At 47.2% G+C, this 20,003-nt stretch overlaps 1 protein-coding gene across 12 annotated transcripts in view; it reads left to right on the top strand.

The window, feature by feature from the left end:
* Positions 1 to 20,003, top strand: part of unc13bb (unc-13 homolog Bb (C. elegans)) — an 807,248-nt gene that overhangs the window by 450,789 nt on the left and 336,456 nt on the right. The gene's annotated exons all lie outside the window — the stretch shown is intronic.

The following is a 20,003-nucleotide window of genomic DNA, read 5'->3' as shown; positions in this document are numbered from 1 at the left end:
ATAGGCATATTTACTTTTTGGTCAGACAAAAATTGTTCGTACAGTATACAAAAAACGTTCAAAAAAGGACAAAATCCGCTCATTAGCAGTTGACCTATCCTACCGCTCATTAGCGTTGAGTGACGTGATGGTTGACCAATTGGGGGGTGCTTCATGGCGTTTGTGGGCGGGGCCTAATCGTTCAAACTGCTGAGCGGGAGCTGAGCTGAGGTGAGTGGCGGCCATTAAACACCTGCCGGGCCTCAAGCTCAAAAAATGGTAATGGAGGTGAGGAAATTGTTGATTCATTAGTATTGACACATTAACCACTGGAGGCAATGCCAGAAACGACGCAGATGGGGATTAAATGATATGAAATATAGACTTCCAGCAAAAAAAAAAGTTGGCTTTAAAAGAAAAAAAAATCCATTTGCAAAGGGGACTCCGGCTTTTCCCCCCCTCGGCGGTGGATGAGCTGCTTGCAGGCCTCAGGCCTCGAAGCCTCAGCCTTTCCTCGCCAGCCACGCCCGAGCGAGGCACTGCCCGTCCCGCTGGGCCCGATTCCAAACCAGCGGCCCGCGATCGCTGCCATCTTGGTAAAGGCTGGCGGGGCGGGACAGAGCCGAGCGTAGCCATTGCCGCCATCTTGGTAAAGGCTGGCGGGGCGGGAGACAGCAAGCGCGTGAACGTCGGCGGCGGCCTGGAGTGGGACCTGAGCTAAGGTGAGTTGGGCCGGGCCTCACGTGCTAGGCCGCGCACGGGCCAGCCCTGAGGTGCTGATCCGCACACGGGGGCTTCGGGTCACCGCGTCCGGGCTCTGAGGAAAGGGAGAGAGAGAGCGGGAGGGAGGGAAAGAGGAAATCAGGGACAGACAGGGGGAGGGAGAGGAGAGACGGGGGGAGGGAGAGGAGAGGGGGGGAGGGAGAGGAGAGGGGGGAGGGAGAGGAGGGGGGAGGGAGAGGAGGGGGGAGGGGAGGGGAGAGGGGAGGGGGGAGGGAGAGGAGAGGGGGGAGGGAGAGGAGGAAGGAGGGTGAGGAGAGGGGGAGGGAGTGTGAGGAGAGGGGCAGGGAGGGTGAGGAGAGGGGGAGGAGGGAGGGAGAGGAGGGAGGGAGAGGAGAGGGGGAGGGAGGGAGAGGGGAGGGAGGGAGAGAGAGTAAAGCAGGGAGAGACGGGGAGGGAGAGAGAGAGGGTGAGGGAGGGAGGGAAAGAGTGAGGGGGTGGGAGAGGGAGGGAGAGCTTGCCTTCTTCCTTCCTTTCCTTCGCAGGGGTCCATCGGACCAGGCCTGAGGCGCTCCTTCCCCCCCTCTCCAGGCTAATCCCGAACTAAATCCAGCAGTCAGTCTCTCTCTCTCTCTTCCCCCCCGTCTCTCTCTTCTCCCCCCAGTCTCTCTCTCTCTCTCTCTCTCTCTTCCCCCGTCTCTCCCTTCTCCCCCCCAGTCTCTCTCTCTCTCTCTCTCGCTCTCTCCCAGTCTCTCTCTTTCTCCCTCTCTCTCTCTCTCCTTCCCACACAGACAGACAGACAGACAAACTCTTTGATTGTATATATAAAAATTATTTCTACTTTTTTCATAACAACATGCCCTCAAAAAACCCTTGGCACCGCCGGGCACTCCAGCTAGTGCCTAATAATTAATGTATCTGGTTGGAGAATTTGTGTGTAAATGGGTTTTGCATTTGACCAAAATGAATGTGAATAGAATTTACTCTAACCATTTCAGTCCCCTAACACACCATAGAAGCAAAGATACACAATAGCAATAACTTGCATTTATATAGCTCCTTTAACATCATAAAAATTCCCAAGCAAGGGGATATTGGGAGGGGTGACCAAAAGCTTGGTCAAAGAAGATTTTCAAGAGAGTTGAAGAAGTAGGGAGAGTTGGAGAGATGGAGGGTTTTCAGGAGCAAAATCGAGGTGGATGAAGGTACAGCACCAATAGTGGGGAGATGCACAAGAGGCTGGAGTAAGAGGAATGGAGAATTCAGAGGGGTTTTAAGGCTAGAGGAGGTTGCAGAGATAAAGAGGGGCAAGGCAATGAATATATGTAAACAGGAGGTCAATTTTCACTCCCTTCGCCTGGCATTAATGGGGTAGTAACAACCTCAAAATGGGGCCCCTTTAACACCGGCAATGTGGTCAGCACCCTTCTAAAAGGGCCCTACCTCCGTGTGTCCAAAGTGGCTGCCTGTTTCACGCAAATAGGCCTCTTTTAATATGGCCATATTGCCATTTTAGATAGGAACTGGTCGGAGCCTGCACAATGCCCAAAGAGTCGGAGTGTACTTCTGCAGACCACAAAAATAACCTGGGCTGCTGGCACCCCGGGACCCCACCCTCAGCGATCATGACCCCACCCCATCTGCGACATACCTTCCTGGCGGCAGTGCCGGCCTGTTTTCCTTTGCTGAATCTGGTGAGCTGCCTGTTGGGGGCCCTGCAGCTTGCCTGGCAAATTATAAATGAAGCCGGTCCTCAAAATCATGGGGGGCCACCTTCCGCCTGAATAAGCAGCTGGCCAGCGTGCTTCGCCGGTTGGCTGCCCAAAAGTCAAAATTGACCCCAACAATGAGAGGTTTACATTCGAGAGGTTGGAAATCAGCGAGGACAGAGGTGATGGGTGAACAGGACTTGGTGCAGGAATAGAAGCAGAGTTGGATGAAAATTTCAGCAGCAGATGAGCCGAGGTAGGGGTGGAGGCAGGCGATGTTACAGAGGTGGAAGTAGGCGGTTTTTGTGATGAGAGGATATGGGGTCGGAAGTTCAGCTTAAGATCGAATTGAACGGTCTGTTTCAGCTAGGGAGGTGTATGGAATCGGTGGCAATTGTACATAGTTTGTACATGTGGAAGCTGACTCCATGCCTACCAGTGATATTGCCAGGGGCAGCACGTGCAGATGAGGAAGCGGAGAAGGCCATGGATCGACCCTTGGGGGATTCTGGAGGTAGTGGTGTGGGGCCGGAAAGGAAACCATTGCTGGAGATGCTCTGTCTATGATTGGATAGCTATGAGTAGAATCAAATGAGGGCAGTCCCATTGAGCTGGACAATGGAAAAGAAGCATTGGTGGAGGATGGTGTGGTCGACCATGTCAAAGGCTGCAGAGAGGATGAGGAGAGATAATACACCATGGTCAAATAGGTCAGCACTTTTGAGTTTGGTTAGGGCCATTTCACTGCTGTGACAGGGGCATAAACCTGATTGGAGTGATTCAAACAGGGAGTTGTGGGAAAGCTAGCACAGATTTGGGATGCAACAACATGCTCAAGGACCTTGGGGAAGAAAGGGAGTTTAGAGATTGGGCAGCAGTTTGTGGGGGTGGGGGGGCGGTTGGTTGAGGAGGGGCTTGATGACTGCGATTTCAAAGGGAGGGGGGGAGAATAGTGGAGGACAGGGAGCCATTAACAATATCAGCTACACTGAAGCCAGGAAGAGACATTAGGTGGTCAGCAGTTTAGTGGAAATAGGGTTAAGGGAGCAGGAAGTAGGTCTCTTTGATGAGATGAGATCAGCAAAGGCATGAAGAGAGATGGGAGAGATAGTAGCAATATGCTTTAGGGCTATGGCAGGGGGAACCCTGGGGGAGATTTTGCTTGGTTGGCATGGGGAAGGAGGGCAAGCAGTAGAGCTAGCTGAATGGATGGTCTCATTCTTAGAAAGAAAAGAAAGACTTGCATTTATATAGCACTTTTCATGACCACTGGATGTCCCAAAGCACTTTACAGCCAATTAAGTACTTTTTGAAATGCAGTCACTGTCAGAATGTAGGAAACACTGCAGCCAATTTGCACACAGCAAGCTCCCACAAACATCAATGTGATAATCACCAGATAATCTGTTTTAGTGATGAAGAGGTCTATAAACTTCTTCTTCTTCTTGTTGGAGGTGAGGGTGATGTAGGCAGGGGAAGAGGTGAGGGTGATGTAGGCAGGGGAAAAGCAGTTTAAGGAGTCAAGTGGTCGTGGAGAAAGGAAGTTGGAAGTTATATTCGCTCTCCAGGATGATTCTAGAGTAGTGGGTGGCTTTGGCAGAAGAGAATGAGCCCCATTAGCACTTGATGTGATCCAGCCTGATCTGGTGATAGATGACCAAACGGTTTGTGCACCAGGTACGTTCAAGTCTGCATCGTTTGGAGCAAAGATGGGGACCATATCAGAGGAAATGACGAGGATGCGAGAGCGTAAAAGTTTTGCTGGAGACAATGGCATAAAAGATTTTTGAATGGTGTTGGACAATTTAACAACTAACGGGGGGGAGGAGGCTCCATGGTGAAGGGGTGGTTGAGCACATGATGACTGCAGAATATTGTGCCAAATGGAAGGCGATAGGCTAGGCAGTTGTAAGGGACTTGAGAAGAGATTTTTGCAACATGAACGCAGAAAGAAATGAGGTTGGAAGACGGTAGAAGAATGTGAGTGGTGTGGGATACAAGGAAGTGGTCAGAGATGACCTCGCCAGTGCGTGAGATCATGGAAATTGAGAAGCCACGGGATGGCACGGTCAAGGGGAGAGAGGTTTAGGTAGAAGAGGAGAGCAATGAATTCAGAGGAGTGAAGGCCAGGGGTAATGCGATGAAGATTGAAATCACCGAAGATGGGTAGTTGCTCAGTGTAGAGGCTGAGGGTGGATATCCTGGGGTGAAACTCTGAATGGGGCTTGCGACGAATATACTTTGATGAATGGTGTTAAGCTAGCCAGGGAGGCCGAAAGATCTGGGAGGGATAATAGACTCAACATTTACTAATGTTGAGCTGCATTGCTAAATCAGTAGATCACCCTGTTAACATGCTGAAGCTGTATAGTGCCTAAGCTGCATCATGACGAGGGCCGTCAGGCTGATCTGTAGTGTCAGAGTACTGAGTTATAAGGAATGGTTAGAAAAATTCTTGACTCTTCAGCCATTAAACCAGGTGAATGAGATGTACGCAAGGTATTCAGTGAAATAGAAAAGTTAAATTTAAAGCACTGTTTCAGGTTCAACTGTGACTGCAGAATAAGGGGACATGGTACAAGGCAAGTTCAGGATTGATCTCGGAAAGCACTTCTTCATGACTGCAGGGTATATTTTCCAGTCACTAACGCCAGTAAGGTAGAAACAGAATAGGCACTAGGAACTGGAAAATTTAGTTTCAAATCCATTTCGGCAGATCTGCACCATTTTTATGTCGAGTCTGTTTTTCTGGCTGGCCTAATGTGATCTCACTGAAAAGAAGCCATTGTGCATTTAAATATTATGATAATAACTTACATTTATTTAGTGTCTTTAACGTAGACAAACATCACAGGGATGTCATTGAAAAATATTTTTAACACACAGAGTCAAAGAAAGCGATATTGGGATGGGTAACCAAAAGCTTACACAATAATTAGAATAAAACCAGACGGATCACCCAGCATCAACCTAGGCACTGGCTTCGGACTTGACAACAGCACACCCAGCCCAGTCAACCCTGCAAAGTCCTCCTCACTAACATCTGGGGAATTGTGACAAAATTGGGAGAGCTGTCCCACAGACTAGTCAAGCAACAGCCTGACATAGTCATAATCACAGAATCATACCTTTCAGCCAATGTCCCAAACTCCTCCATCACCATCCCTGGGTATGTTCTGTCCCACCGGCAGGACAGATCCACCAGGGGTGGCGGCACAGTGGTATACAGTCAGGAGGGAGTGGCCCTGGGAGTCCTCAACATTGACTCCATACCCCATGAAGTCTCATGGCTTCAGGTCAAACGTGGGCAAGGAAACGTCCTGTTGATTACTACCTACTGCCTTCGCTCAGCTGATGAATCAGTACTTCTTCATGTTGAACACCGCTTGGAAGAAGCACTGAGGAGGGCAAGGGCACAGAATGTATTCTGGGTGGGCACTTCAAAGTCCATCACCAAGAGTGGCTCAGTAGCAGCACTACTGACCAAGCTAGCCGAGTCCTGAAGGACATAGCTGCCAGACTGGGCCTGCAGCAGGTGGTGAGAGAATCAACATGAGGGGAAAAACCTACTTGACCTCGTCCTCACCAATCTACCTGCCGCAGATGCATCTGTCCATGACAGTATTGGTAGCAGTGACCACCGCACAGACCTTGTGGAGTCGAAGTCCTGTCTTCACACTGAGGACACCCCCCCCCCCCCCCCATCGTGTTGTGTGGCACTACCACCATGGGATAGATTCAGAACAGATCTAGCAACTCAAAGCTGGGCATCCATGAGGCGCTGTGGGCCATCAGCAGCAGCAGAATTGTATTCCACCACAATCTGTAACCTCATGGCCTGGCATATCCCTCACTCTACCATTACCATCAAGCCAAGGGACCAATGCTGGTTCAACGAGGAGTGCAGGAGCAGCACCAGGCATAACTAAAAAGGAGGTGCCAACCTGGGGAAGCTGCAATACAGGACTACATACATGCTAAACAGCGAAAGCAGCATGCTATAGACAGAACTAAGCGATTGCACAACCAACGGATAAGATCAAAGCTCTGCAGTCCTGCCCCATCCAGTCAGGAATGGTGGTGGACAATTAAACAAGTAACAGGAGGAGGAGGCTCCATGAATATCCACATCCTCAATGATGGCGGAGCCCAGCATGTGAGGTCAAAAGACAAGGCTGAAGAGTTTGTAACCATCTTCAGTCAGACGTGCTGAGTGAATGATTCATCTCGGCCTCCTCCTGAGGTCCCCACTGTTGTATCCATGTGTTAATGAAGACACGGAATGCAGGAGTTGGTTTACAGGTGTTTACTGGACAAAGCCTGGAGGTGAACTAACAGATACAAGACAATATACAGGCTTATATAGCCCGAGTGGCCATTACCGGCATTACAGTACACAGGGGGCTCTTAAAGGCACATACACCACAATTCCTCCCCTTTTAGACAACCAGTACATAATATTTTAAGTAATCATTAATTAACATGTTACAAGAACAATAATCTACACATTGCTGCAGTTAATCAATTATAAGTCAGTCTCTCTGGAGGCTTCCTGACTCGGTCCGGATAACGCCTCGGTGGTGTAGTAGTTTCTGGTGGTGTAGTAGGTTCTTTTGGCAAGGCTGATTCGGCTTGAATGCCAGTGTCGGGTTCATCTGGTTCCAGTATCACCGGATCGGAGGTAGATACTATGGGTATCTCTACTTCATCATTAGGCGTATAGAGTTGTGGTGTAGGTTGTCCCTTTTCGGATGACTCTATGATCTGGTCAGCATGGCGCCTTATTATGCTTTCTCCAATGTCCACGGTATACATCAGCGGTCCTAGTCGTGTGCAAATAGTTCCAGGCTGCCATTTCTCGGTACGGTAGTCCCGGGCCAAAACTTGTTGACCTATCTGGAAGGTTCTAGTTGGCCTTTCATTCATGCCTTGAAATTGCCGGTTCTCCACGTCCCTTCTGATGTTTGGCTTGATCAAATCCAGCCGGCATCTTAGGCTTCTATTGAAGAACATCATGGCGGGAGTTTGGTTTGTAACCACATGTGTTGCATTCCTGTATGCAAACAAGAAGTTATCTACCTTATGCTGAAGTTTTATGTCTTCATTACCCATGGCCTTTATGGCCTTCTTGAAGGTCTGGACAAACCTTTCAGCCAATCCATTGGTGGCGGGATGGTATGGGGCGGACGTGTAGTGCTTAACCCCATTGTTTTTTAAGAACTTCCTGAATTCTTCGGACACAAATTGCGCTCCATTATCAGAACAGATCTGTTCAGGCAGCCCATTCCTGGCAAATATGGTCCTTAATACTGTGATGGTTTTTTCCGTGGTGGTGGAGGACATCTTTATTACCTCCGGCCACTTGGAGTGTGCATCAACTGCGATTAAGAACATTGAGTCCATAAATGGACCAGCAAAGTCGATGTGTACCCTTTGCCATGGAGATGAGGGCCACTCCCATGGATGTAGAGGGGCTTGTGGTGGGGCGTTTTGGACCTTCTGGCATCCTAGGCAGCTCTTGGTCATTTCTTCGATGTCTCCATCGATACCTGGCCACCACACAAACGCTCTGGCTAGGTTCTTCATTTTCACTCCACCCAGATGCCCCTCGTGAAGCTCCTTTAGCACTTTATCCTGGAGTTTGGGTGGAATCACCACTCTGGATCCACACATCAAGGTTACTCGGCACACTGACAGCTGTTCTCTTCTTTGCGAGAATGCTGGCAACAGTGGTTCGCCATGTGCTGGCCATCCCTTCACCGTTAAGTCGTAGACTCGTGAGAGAGTCGGGTCATTTCTCGTTTCCTTTTCAATGGCAGAATTTGCAACTGGTAGACATTCCACTATGGTTGAGTGGAACATCTCCACTGGGTCTACTGTAGGTGTCTCTTCTACCGTTGGCAACGGTAGGCGCGATAAACCGTCAGCATTCCCATGCTGTTTGATCCTTTGTATTCTATGTCATATTGGTGTGCCCCTAAGAAAAGGGACCACCTCCGTAGCCTTTGCGCTGTCATAATGGGAACACCCTTTTTAGGGTTGAATATGGAGACGAGGGGTTGATGGTCAGTCAACAAGGTAAATTTTTGTCCGTGTAGGTAATGGTTGAATTTCTTCACTCCCCGTACCAGGCTGAGTGCTTCCCTGTCGATCTGGGCATAGTTACGCTCAGCTGAGTTCAATGAGCGTGACGCAAAAGCTATCGGCCGTTCTGAGCCATCAGGGAATCTATGTGATAATACCGCTCCTACGCCGTAAGGGGATGCATCGCACGCCAGTCTGATTGGCAGTGATGGGTTGTAATGAGCCAAAACTTCCTTGAACGTGATCAAGCCTTTACATTTATGGAAGGCACGTTTACAGTCCTCGCTCCATTCCCAAATTACTCCCGTTTGTAGCAGTTCATTAAGAGGGTGCAGAACAGTTGACAAGTTCGGTAAAAATTTATGGTAGTAATTTATCAATCCCAGGAACGACCTTAATTGTGAGACATTTTCAGGTGCTGGTGCTTTTATGACCGCTTCAATTTTCTCACGGGACTTATGCAACCCTTCTTCATTAATTATGTGGCCACAATATGATATTTGTTTCTGGAAAAATTCGCACTTGGGGCGGTTTGCTCGTAGGCCCCATTCTCTCAGCCTAGTGAGCACCTTCTCCAAATTGGCAAGGTGTTCGTTGTCGTTTTCTCCTGTTACAAGGATGTCGTCTAGGTAGCATCGAGTCCCAGGAATCCCTTGCAGGACTTGTTCCATAGCTCTTTGCCAGATAGCTGGAGCTGATGCTATTCCGAAAACCAGTCGATTGTACTGATACAGGCCTTTGTGTGTGTTTATTGTGAGATACTTTTTCGAGGCCTCCTCAACCTCCATCTGTAGATATGCCTGTGCCAAGTCAATTTTTGTGAAACGTTTCCCTCCGGATAGTGAGGCGAAAATATCTTCTATCCTCGGAAGAGGATACTGTACCATGTGAAGGACTGGGTTTACAGTCACCTTGAAGTCCCCACAGATGCGAATTTTTCTCTGTTCTTCAGATTTATCATTATTTAACGTTTTCTTCATGACCGGGACGATGGGTGTTGCCCACTCGCTCCAATCTATCTTGGATAACACGCCTGTCTTTTCCAAATTCTCCAGCTCTGCCTCGACTGCTGGACGAATTGCGTATGGCACCGGCCTTGCCTTAAAAAACTTTGGAATTGCCGCATCTTCCACCTTTATTGAGGCGGTGACGCCTTTCAAGGTTCCTAGTTCCTGTTGGAACACTTCTTTGGCGTTGGCCAAGATGTCTTTTAATCGTTCAGGTATGATGTCATCATCATTTTTTTTCTTACTGGTCACCGTCAGTGCCTGAATGGAGTGCCAGTCCAAACGTATCTTCCTGATCCATTCACGTCCCAACAGCGGTGGACCACCATCTTGCAGAACGTATAAATACAACTTCTGTATTTCCTTGCCGTTGTAAAGGACAGGCACCTTTATTTTCCCTTTGGGGTATACTTTCTGCCCCGTATATGTTTTCAAGATAATGGATGTGTCTTTCAAAGGTATACGCGGAAATAGCCGCTCGTAATCCTGTCTACTTATGACGGTCAGAGCTGATCCTGTATCTAGCTCCATTTTAACTGGGAACCCCGCTATCGTGAGGGTAACCCAAATGGTCTGGTAATCTTCTTTGGCAATTTCATTATGTAATTTGAGAGAGCTTAGTCTCTTGTTTCCGGAGTCGCTATCGCTCTTCTGGTCTTCGGAGCTACTGTCCGTCATCATTTGTACCTTTCTGTACTTTTCTTTATTGATTTTTTTTCTGTCAGTGGATTTTTTGTTTCCAGATCGGCATACACGTGTAATGTGTCCCATCTTTCCGCATTGCTTGCATGCTTTGTCCTTGAACCAGTAGTCCCTCTGGTCATGGGTGGATCTGCCGCAGCGATAACATCTCTCGAAACCCCGTGTCATTTCATGGGTGCCGAAGTCCTGTGGCTTTTGCTGTATCTCTGCAGCTCCTCTTGCTGCTGCTTCGTATGATACAGCCACACTGAAAGCCTTGTCCAGTGTCAAATCTTTCTCAGAAAGTAGCCTTTTTTGTGTTCCTTCACTTAGGAGACCGCAGACGAATTTGTCTCGTAGAGAATCTGCCAGTCCTGCCCCGAATTGGCAGTGTAGGGTATCAACAATCTCCTTAAAATTCTTGTCCATCGGTTTGGCTGGAGTGATTAAGTTTCGTAACAGCCTGTATGTCCTTGCGCCCATTAGATTTAGAAGTACCGATGCCTTTTTATCATCCTTTATTTCATTCGCTGTGCAATATACTTCCACTCTTTCCACATATATGGCCCAATCCTCTACATCACTATCGAAAGTAGTAATGTTGCCAGTCTTAGGCATCCTAAAAAAAAAATGGCGCCTCCCGCGCTTTCCTTTCTTCCTTGCTGAAAAAAAAATGGCGCTTCCCGCCGCTGTTGCTGCTGACAACGCTGTTCTCCGCGGTTTTTATTTATACAAATATTTTTAATAGTCGGAGACTTGTTCCCGCCGGACTCTCTGGGACTTTCCCCGCCCTCTGCGTGGTCCGAACGCCGACCTGCTTTGCAGAGCTGGCCGTCTCCCGAGTGCTGCACCCTTCGTATTTGTTTGCCTGCACCTTCACTGCTTGGTCCCGCTGTAGAGCCAGCCGATCGAGCCCCAGCCCGCCGCCCAGGAAGGATTGTTGCAGTACCTGCCACCAGCCGGGCTAGCTGGTGAAACCACAGTTTTTTTTCTTCTTCCTTCATCTGAGGAATCGATCTCCTTGAGGTGCTGCTGAATTGCAGGTAAGTCCGTTTCCAATTCGTCGCCACTGTTGTATCCGTGTGTTAATGAAGACATGGAATGCAGGAGTTGGTTTACAGGTGTTTACTGGACAAAGTCTGGAGGTGAACTAACAGATACAAGACAATACACAGGCTTATATAGCCCGAGTGGCCATTACCGGCATTACAGTACACAGGGGGCTCTTAATGGCACATACACCACACCCACCATCACAGAAGCCAGTCTTCAGCCAATTCGATTCACTCCACGAACTCTCAAGAAACAGTTGAGCACACTGGATACAGCAAAGGCTACGGGCCCCAACAACATCCTGGCTGTCGTGCTGAATACTTGTGCTCCAGAACTAGCCACGCCTCTAGCCAAGCTGTTCCAGTACAGCTACAACACTGGCAGCTACCTGACAATGTGGAAAACTGCCCAGGGATGTCCTGTCTTCAAAAAGCAGGATAAATCCAATCTGGCCAATTACTATCCCATTAGTCTACTCTCAACCATCAGCAAAGTGATGGAAGGTGTCATCGACAGTGCTATGAAGCGGCACTTCCTCACCAATAACCTGCTCATTGATGCTCAGTTTGGGTTCCGCCAGGACCACTCAGCTCCCGACCTCATTACAGCCTTGGTCCAAACATGAACAAAAGAGCTGAATTCCAGAGGTGAGGTGAGAGTGATTGCCCTTGACATCAAGGCAGCATTTGACTAAGTGTGGCCTCAAGGAGCCCTAGTAAAATTGAATCAGGGAATCGGGGGAAAACTCTCCACTGACTAGAGTCATACCTAGCACAAAGGAAGATGGTTTTGGCAAACTAAGTAGGTATGAGGGGCGAGCTGGCTAAGGTCGATTGGGAAACTACATTAAAAGGTATGATGGTAGAGAAGCAATGGCTAGCATTTAAAGAATTAATACATCATTTACAACAAATATACATTCCTTTAAGGCACAAAAACCCCACAGGAAAAGTGGTCCAACCATGGCTAACAAGAGAAGTTAAAGATAGTATTAGATCAAAGGAAGAGGCTTATAATGTTGCCAAAAAGAGTGGTAAGCCTGAGGACTGGGAGGATTTTAGAATTTAGCAAAGGAGGACCAAGAAATTGATAAAGGAAGGGAAAATAGAATATGAGGGTAAACTAGCAAGAGACATAAAAACAGACTGTAAAAACTTCTATAGGTATATAAAAAGGAAAAGATTAGCAAAAGTAAATGTGGGTCCCTTACAGGCTTAGACAGGAGAAATTATAATGGGGAATAAGGAAATGGCAGAGAAATGAAACAAATACTTTGGCCACGAACTTAATCGCACTGAGGGGGCAGGTTTGGAGGCAGGTCCACCTCCATGTGAGTCTCCCAGGTGTCAGGTCTGTCAGCGCAGAACTGACCTGACACCAAGCGGCGGGGGATACAATTCTTGGCTCGTTAAGAGCCAATTTAAGAGTATTTTGAGGCTTAATTTTAATTTTACCTTCTTCCCCACTTTTTACCCGCTGTTCGGCGAACACGCCAGCTCAACCTGGTGTGTTTTGAGTCTGCTCTGATGTTTGTGAAAAGCATGTTGCAGATGGAGAGTTTCAGAGCACAGAAAATGTAGGTTACTGCATTTTAATACATATAGAGATTTCTTTAGCTTACAAGTTTTTAGATCCAGCTGTATCTCCAGTGCCACCTCATTGGGAGAACCTCTCTCACCAGTGACAGATCGCTTCTGTCATCTCACCTGCAGCTGCCATCTATTCCAGCAACATTGGAGCCAATGAAACAATCACACCTTGGTCCTCTGAATCCTTCCACGATCAGCCCCAGCACCAACATCACCAACTTCATCACCAACCTTCTCCGCCATCACCTGATGTTGCACCGGACACAGGGCATCAGCCGCTGACAAAATTGCTGGCCAGGAGGCCAGCAATGGCATCACCATGGCCAGATTTTCTTTGCTTGACGCTGTAAACCCTGGCTGCCACATGATGTGCCAGGTTGACACCATCCCACACCAGCAACCTGGAGCATCCCTTTAATGTCCAAGCCATTCCATGCACGCTCATCAGTATAGCGGGGGGTGGGGGTAGTTAAGACTGAACAATCACTGGAACTCAGGAAGACGCTTCTCCAGGTGCGATCAGATATGTCCAATAAGGGTCACTTTTTGAAAGAGATTTCACTGTATGACAATACATTACCAGAAACTTCACATGGACATTGGCTAAACCTCAAGTGCCTACCCATGTATGTTGTGTGTTGTTAGTTGATATGCTTGCAGTCAGATGAGGGTAAATGTGAGGGGTGGTTAGTGAGATAGGGAAGTGATAAAGTAGATAGAGAGGATTGGGTGGAGACCCGCTTCCTGTTAATTGGCTGGTAAGTCTGCAGGGCGGGCTTAACAAGGCCAATCAAGGTAAAATCACGTCTGCAGAGAGGATGTAGCTGTGAGCGGGACCGGAACCCGGAAACCAGCTGTCCCGCCCCCATCCCGCCTCCTCAATTACAGGCAGTTAATTGGCACTAATTCCCTTCCCGCCTCGGGGAGGTGGCTCCCAGCACATGTCGAGTCCCCGCCTCCTGGGACATTGGCACGGAGGCAGGTTGGGGGCGGGATGGGTTCCTGCAATTTTCCCACCACTCCCGCCTCCAAACCCGCCTCCTCGGGGCTTGGAAAATCGAGCCCATTGTCTCTAAGAATGTAGAGCATTGAATTATGTTAGTCCTTATTTTAGCCTTAATGATTACCTACCTGATTCTATTATCCTTGTAATTTCCTGATAGAAACTACAACCTTCTACCTTTTGATGTTAAATAAATCTTGCTGTTTGGAAAATAAGTTCATCAAGGGTCTCAAAGGTGCAGTGGACCAACTGGGCACTTTTAAAATGCGGCTTTACACTGGGCTGGACTTACTCTACACCTGATGCAAACTCAAACTGGTGTGGGTGGAGGGCTCGCACTACTTACCTTTAGTGTGCTTAAGAATCTGACTGCTGAAGTATGCGCTCAGAACAGATTTTAACCCTACCCGCATGGTAGAAACCGAGGTGGCGGGTAGTTAAAATCGAGCAGGTTACTTACCCGCTCAGAACTCGACCCTTTTGTGCCATTTCACATTGTAAACGTTAGGGTCTTGCAGCCAGATGCAACGCCCACCTAAAGCAGGTGGGGGGCCTCATGAATTTATACAAATCTGGGTCCTATTATGTCAAATGGATCCCAGTATCATTTTAATTGGGGCCTGAGTGGGGAAACCGCTGCGGTTTTCTTGCCAGGTTAATGCAGGTGTGCAGCTGTTCTGTAGTCAGAAGAAACTCTTCAAGGTAAGTGTAAACTTTCCTTTGTGTGTCCAGGTCTCCCCTCCCTTTCCCGCAAGACTGTCCTGAAACCCCCTCTCCATGACTCGCCTGCTTGCCGGTGAGCCTACGCAGTGCCGGCCAGCAGCTTCTGTTCACCTGAGCTATTTTGACCACTCGTTGGCCAGCTTTCACTTTCCGCCCATTTCGGGTGTATTTCACACTCCCCCCGCCCCATCGCCTGCCTAAAACCCACTTGGGGTTTAATATTGTAACCCGTCCCATTTATACGTAGATACATAGTCGAAACCACTTCTTGTCAATGTGGAAGTAGAAGTATAATTGCATCCTGAATGTCCGTCAGTTTCTTGTACATAAATTAAACGTTTGCCGTTAACTGGAATACATCTCTTCTGACTGTGTTAGTTTGTGTTAGCCTTAGATGATTAAGATATAAAATTGTGAATTCAATTTCATTTACAGGTGTTGTATGTTCAAGATAAGTTTCCTATAGAAGGAACAAGTTAATATTTCAGTTTAGTAAAATAAAATAACACAACCTAAACCTATATGAAATCAAAATTGCATCTTTAAGATCAAATAAAACTGCAAATCATACACATACAATTAAAGACACAGTTTGTCTGCAGTTCCAGGAATTACCCCTGGAATGCTGTTATGTTCACCGAATAAGTGCTAGACCTAAATTGAGTTGTCACCTGACTGTAAATTCTTTTTGTTTTCATTTTCGGAACAAAGCCAGCAGTTATCACAAAGTACTTTTGGTGATTTCAATGCAAATAGTTTGCAGTTAACGAATATTAAAATATAAAATCCAACTAGTAACATCCCAGTTGTCTCTAGGAATGAATGCACTGGCACAATGAAAGGTGCACTCTCAGACTGGATTATTTCGATAAACAAACCCATTAATAAAAAACATTAAAGAACAGATAGAACAAAAAACAACATGGACAAAATGCTCCATTTCTCACATAACATTGCATATAAAAAAAAATGAGAACAATGAGCATAATAATTATCTTTCTGACTTCAATGTGTTAATTTGAGATTTAAATTCAGTTATTTATAAATGGTTTGTATTCGTTATGTAAAGTATAAGTGAACTTTGGTTCGGTATAGCACCTTGCAGAATTTGGTTTACTGATTAACCATCTTCTAAGAGGTGGGGTGATGCACGGTATTTGACATGAATGTGCTGTATTTGGAATGGTGGGATGCAGTATTAACCTCTCTCTAAGCTGCTGTTCCAGAATTCAGTTGTGCCATTTTAATGGAAAGACTGGAAGGGGAAAAAGTCCCTTTTTATGAGGCTGTTGTTGTGTATTTAATATCTTGAGAATGGCATTGATGGAGATCTGTGAACAAGCCAGTTGCAGATGAAGCATGGCTGAAGAGAAAAGACGTGTTTACTCTTAAATAAACCAGGTTTAAGAGGTACTGCAGTACCATTTCAATTTTCCCATGAGCTGTAAATGAACCACCATTTTCGTATAAAACACCTTCCAAAACATTTTTCCTGCTTTATTGCCCTCTTTCTGAGAAAAATGTAACCTCCATTTTACAAAGGAAGTATTATGCCCTCTACTGTAAACATTCCCAACCTACCCTTTTAAAAAGGCTGCATCGTTCTCAAGCCTCTTCTAACTAATTACATGTAGAGTTCTGAAAGTAGGAGCTCATTTGGACTGATCATTTGGACTCTCATTTTAAGGAGTCCTGTGATGGATTTTTGTACAGTGGAGAATGAGTTGGAGCAGTAGTATTGATGTTCTGCCCCATGCATGAAGAAAAATGCTTTGAATTTATTTTTAATATTTTCTTATTGTACTAACGAGAGCAAGTTAAGCTATTCAAATTGGCAAGCTTTTCAAACATTGGGGGGTGAGGGAAATAATTTCAGTGTATGTAGTGATCCTTCATAGATAACCATAGTCTTTGGAGCTTGGTTGAATGTCTTCAGAAGACAGAGAGGAATTTCCCCGAGGTTTTAAAGTTGGCCACAGGCTTTTTTCTCTTTTTTTGCCTCCCCTGAGTTCAGAGTGTCTGTTGACACCACTCTGTCAGCCAGTGAGTTGGAGGTGGGACAGCACTTCCAGCAGGACTTACAGTACTTACTCAGCAAACAGCAAAGCAAACAAAGTGTATTAAAATAGAATCTCTATGAACTGCAGCCGCAAACGGAACTCAGCAACTTCTCCCAATAAAGCACAGTGATTTCTCCAGCAAAATGCAGTGAGTAGTGTAATGTATGTACCTTTAAGAGAGGAACTATCTTTTACAGCCCCTGTATACTGCAGTACCAGTAGTGACCACACCTGTATATAACACCGTGTAGTAATTTGTACAGTTAGTTCCAGCATACCCTCTGTTCAGTAAACACCTGTTATTACCGTTCTCCTGCAGTCCGTGTGTTATTGATACGCGGACACTACAGTGGCGACGAGCAGGTTCAAACTCACCAGCAGTGCGGCATCACCTCACGGGGATCCATCCCTGAAAAGAAGCTTCTTGGAGGTCGAAGCCAGAGCAACGGGCGTCGACCGTGGGCAACCGCCAGTGATCCATCGGAGTTCAGAGAATCGCAGGGGAAGCTGTGGAGAGCTGGGGCTTGGTTCTCCAGTCAAGGTGTCCCAGCAAGTCGGGCTGGTAGCAGGTAGTGCGCTGACCCTTCCCGGACTGCGGCGGGCTAGAGCTCGATCGAGCGGCTCTGCAAGGGGGCCGAGCTGCGTCGTCGGGAAGAAAAAGAGAGAGAGAGGGGGGAGCGCACAGGGCGTGGCCGGTGCTCAAGAGCCGGGCAGCGTTAAAGAAAATTTAAAAAGGGGGAAGGAAAAGAGACGCACAGTGGACAGCGTCGAAGAAGAATAAAACTAAGAAAATTAATTAACAAAAGAGAGACGCGCAGAAAGCCGCGGGGCGCCGCCATTACTATTTAGAACGCTAGGAGCAGCATTGGCAGCAGGGGGAAGAAGGAAAAGCGCGGGAGGCGCCATTTTAATCCATTGGGGAAGAAGGAAAAGCACGGGAGGCGCCATTTTAAACCACCCAAGATGCCGAAGAGTGGCAGCATCACTGCTTTCGACAACAAAATAGAAGACTGGACCACGTATGTGGAAAGAATTGAAGTGTACTGCAAGGCAAATGAGGTGGCCGATGAAAAGAAGGCGTCGGTATTATTGAATTTGATAGGCGCGAGAACGTACGGCCTATTGCGGAATTTAATTACCCCAGCTAAACCAATCGAGAAAAGCTTTGAAGAGATTGTCAATATCTTACAGGAACATCTAAACCCTACACCACTGCTGATAGCAGAAAGATTAAAGTTCCATAAAAGAGACCAGCACAAAGACGAGAGTAATGCTGACTATCTTACGGAACTACGCAAGTTATCGAAACACTGCCAGTTCGGAGCAGGACTGGCAGATACCTTAAGGGATAAGTTTGTCTGCGGGCTCCAGAGTGAAGGAACCCAGAAACGACTACTTTCGGAAAAGGACCTTATGCTAGAAAAGGCTTTCAGCGTGGCAGTATCCTACGAAGCAGCAGCATGGGGAGCTGCGGAAATACAACAGAAACCGCAAGAATATAGCACCAATGAAATGGCATATGGAGCAGAAAAGTGCTATCGCTGCGGCAGAACAACCCATGACCAGAAGGATTGCTGGTTTAAGGACAAAGTATGCAGGCAATGTGGAAAAGTGGGACACATAGCACGAGTCTGTAGGTCGGGAAAGAAAACCAACACTAAAAGAACTACTAAGGAAAAGTACAAGAAAGTACAAAAGATGACGGACAATAGTTCAGAAGATCAGAAGAGTAATAATGACTCCGAGAGCAGGAGACTAAGTTGTCTAAAGTTACACAACGTGATCGCAAAGGAGGATCACCGAACCATTTGGGTCACCCTCATGATAGCAGGGTCCCAAGTAAAGATGGAATTGGACACAGGATCAGCCCTAACAGTCATGAATCGACGAGACTACGAGCGGCTATTCTCACACATACCCTTGAAGGACACGTCCATTGTCTTGAAGACATATACAGGGCAAAAAGTCTACCCCAGAGGAAAAATAAGGGTGCCCGTTAAATACAACGGCAAGGAAACACAGAAACTGTATCTATATATACTACAAGATGGAGGACCACCATTATTGGGACGTGAATGGATCCGAAAAATACAATTGGATTGGCATTCCATTCAGGCGCTAACTGTGGCTGACAAAAAGGATGACGACGTCACACCTGGACGACTGTCAAAAATTCTAACTGATGCGAAAGAGGTGTTCCAGCAAGGACTTGGGACTCTAAAAGGCGTAACAGCAATGATAAAAATTGAAGATAACGCAAACCCAAATTTTTTTAAGGCCAGACCAGTACCGTATGCGATCCACCCAGCCGTCGAAGCAGAGCTGGAGAGTCTGGAGCGTTCGGGTGTGCTGTCCAAGGTGGACTGGAGCGAGTGGGCCACACCCATCGTTCCTGTAATGAAGAAATCATTGAGCAGCGCGCCTGGGGAGCCGAAGAAGGTTCGCATCTGTGGGGACTTTAAGGTAACTGTGAACCCAGTCCTTCACACAATACAATATCCACTTCCACGGATAGAAGATATTTTCGCCTCACTATCTGGAGGGAAACGCTTTACAAAGATTGATCTGGCCCAAGCGTATCTACAAATGGAGATAGAAGAAGCATCTAGAAAATACCTCACGATAAACACTCACAAAGGTCTTTACCAGTACAACCGACTGGTATTCGGGGTAGCATCAGCTCCGGCTATTTGGCAGAGGGCGATGGAACAAGTCCTGCAAGGGATCCCGGGGACCCAGTGTTATTTGTCGACATCCTGGTTACGGGCGAAAATGACAGTGAACACCTTGCCAACCTGGAGCAGGTGCTCACTAGATTACAAGAATATGGGCTACGAGCCAACCGCCCCAAATGCGAGTTTTTCAGGAAACAAATCTCGTATTGTGGCCACGTGATTGATGAAGAGGGGTTACATAAGTCCCCAGACAAGATTGAGGCAGTAGCCAAGGCTCCAGCACCGGAAAATGTGTCGCAACTGAGGTCGTTCCTCGGGTTGGTGAACTGCTACCATAAGTTCTTGCCAAATTTGTCTACAATTCTGCACCCACTGAACGCCCTGCTGCAAACTGGAGTAGCATGGAAATGGAGTGATGAGTGTAAGCGTGCCTTTCAGAAATGTAAATGCCTAATCACTTCAAAAGAAGTATTGGCCCATTACAATCTAACACTACCAATTCGGTTGGCCTGTGATGCGTCTCTCTACGGCATTGGAGCGGTGCTGTCGCACAAATTCCTTGACGGTTCAGAGAGGCCAATAGCCTTTGCGTCACGCTCGTTAACCTCAGCCGAGCGTCACTACACCCAGATTGACAGGGAGGCCCTCAGCCTGGTGTGGGGTGTGAAGAAGTTCAATCACTATCTGCACGGGCAGAAATTCACCTACTGACTTATCACC

The sequence above is a fragment of the Somniosus microcephalus genome, chromosome 2, assembly GCF_052327205.1.
Source record: "Somniosus microcephalus isolate GS21.2 chromosome 2, FLI_Smic_1.0, whole genome shotgun sequence".
Taxonomy (NCBI): Eukaryota; Metazoa; Chordata; class Chondrichthyes; order Squaliformes; family Somniosidae; genus Somniosus; species Somniosus microcephalus.
Note: the sequence above shows the minus strand (reverse complement) of the source record. Positions and strands in the feature narration are given on the sequence as shown.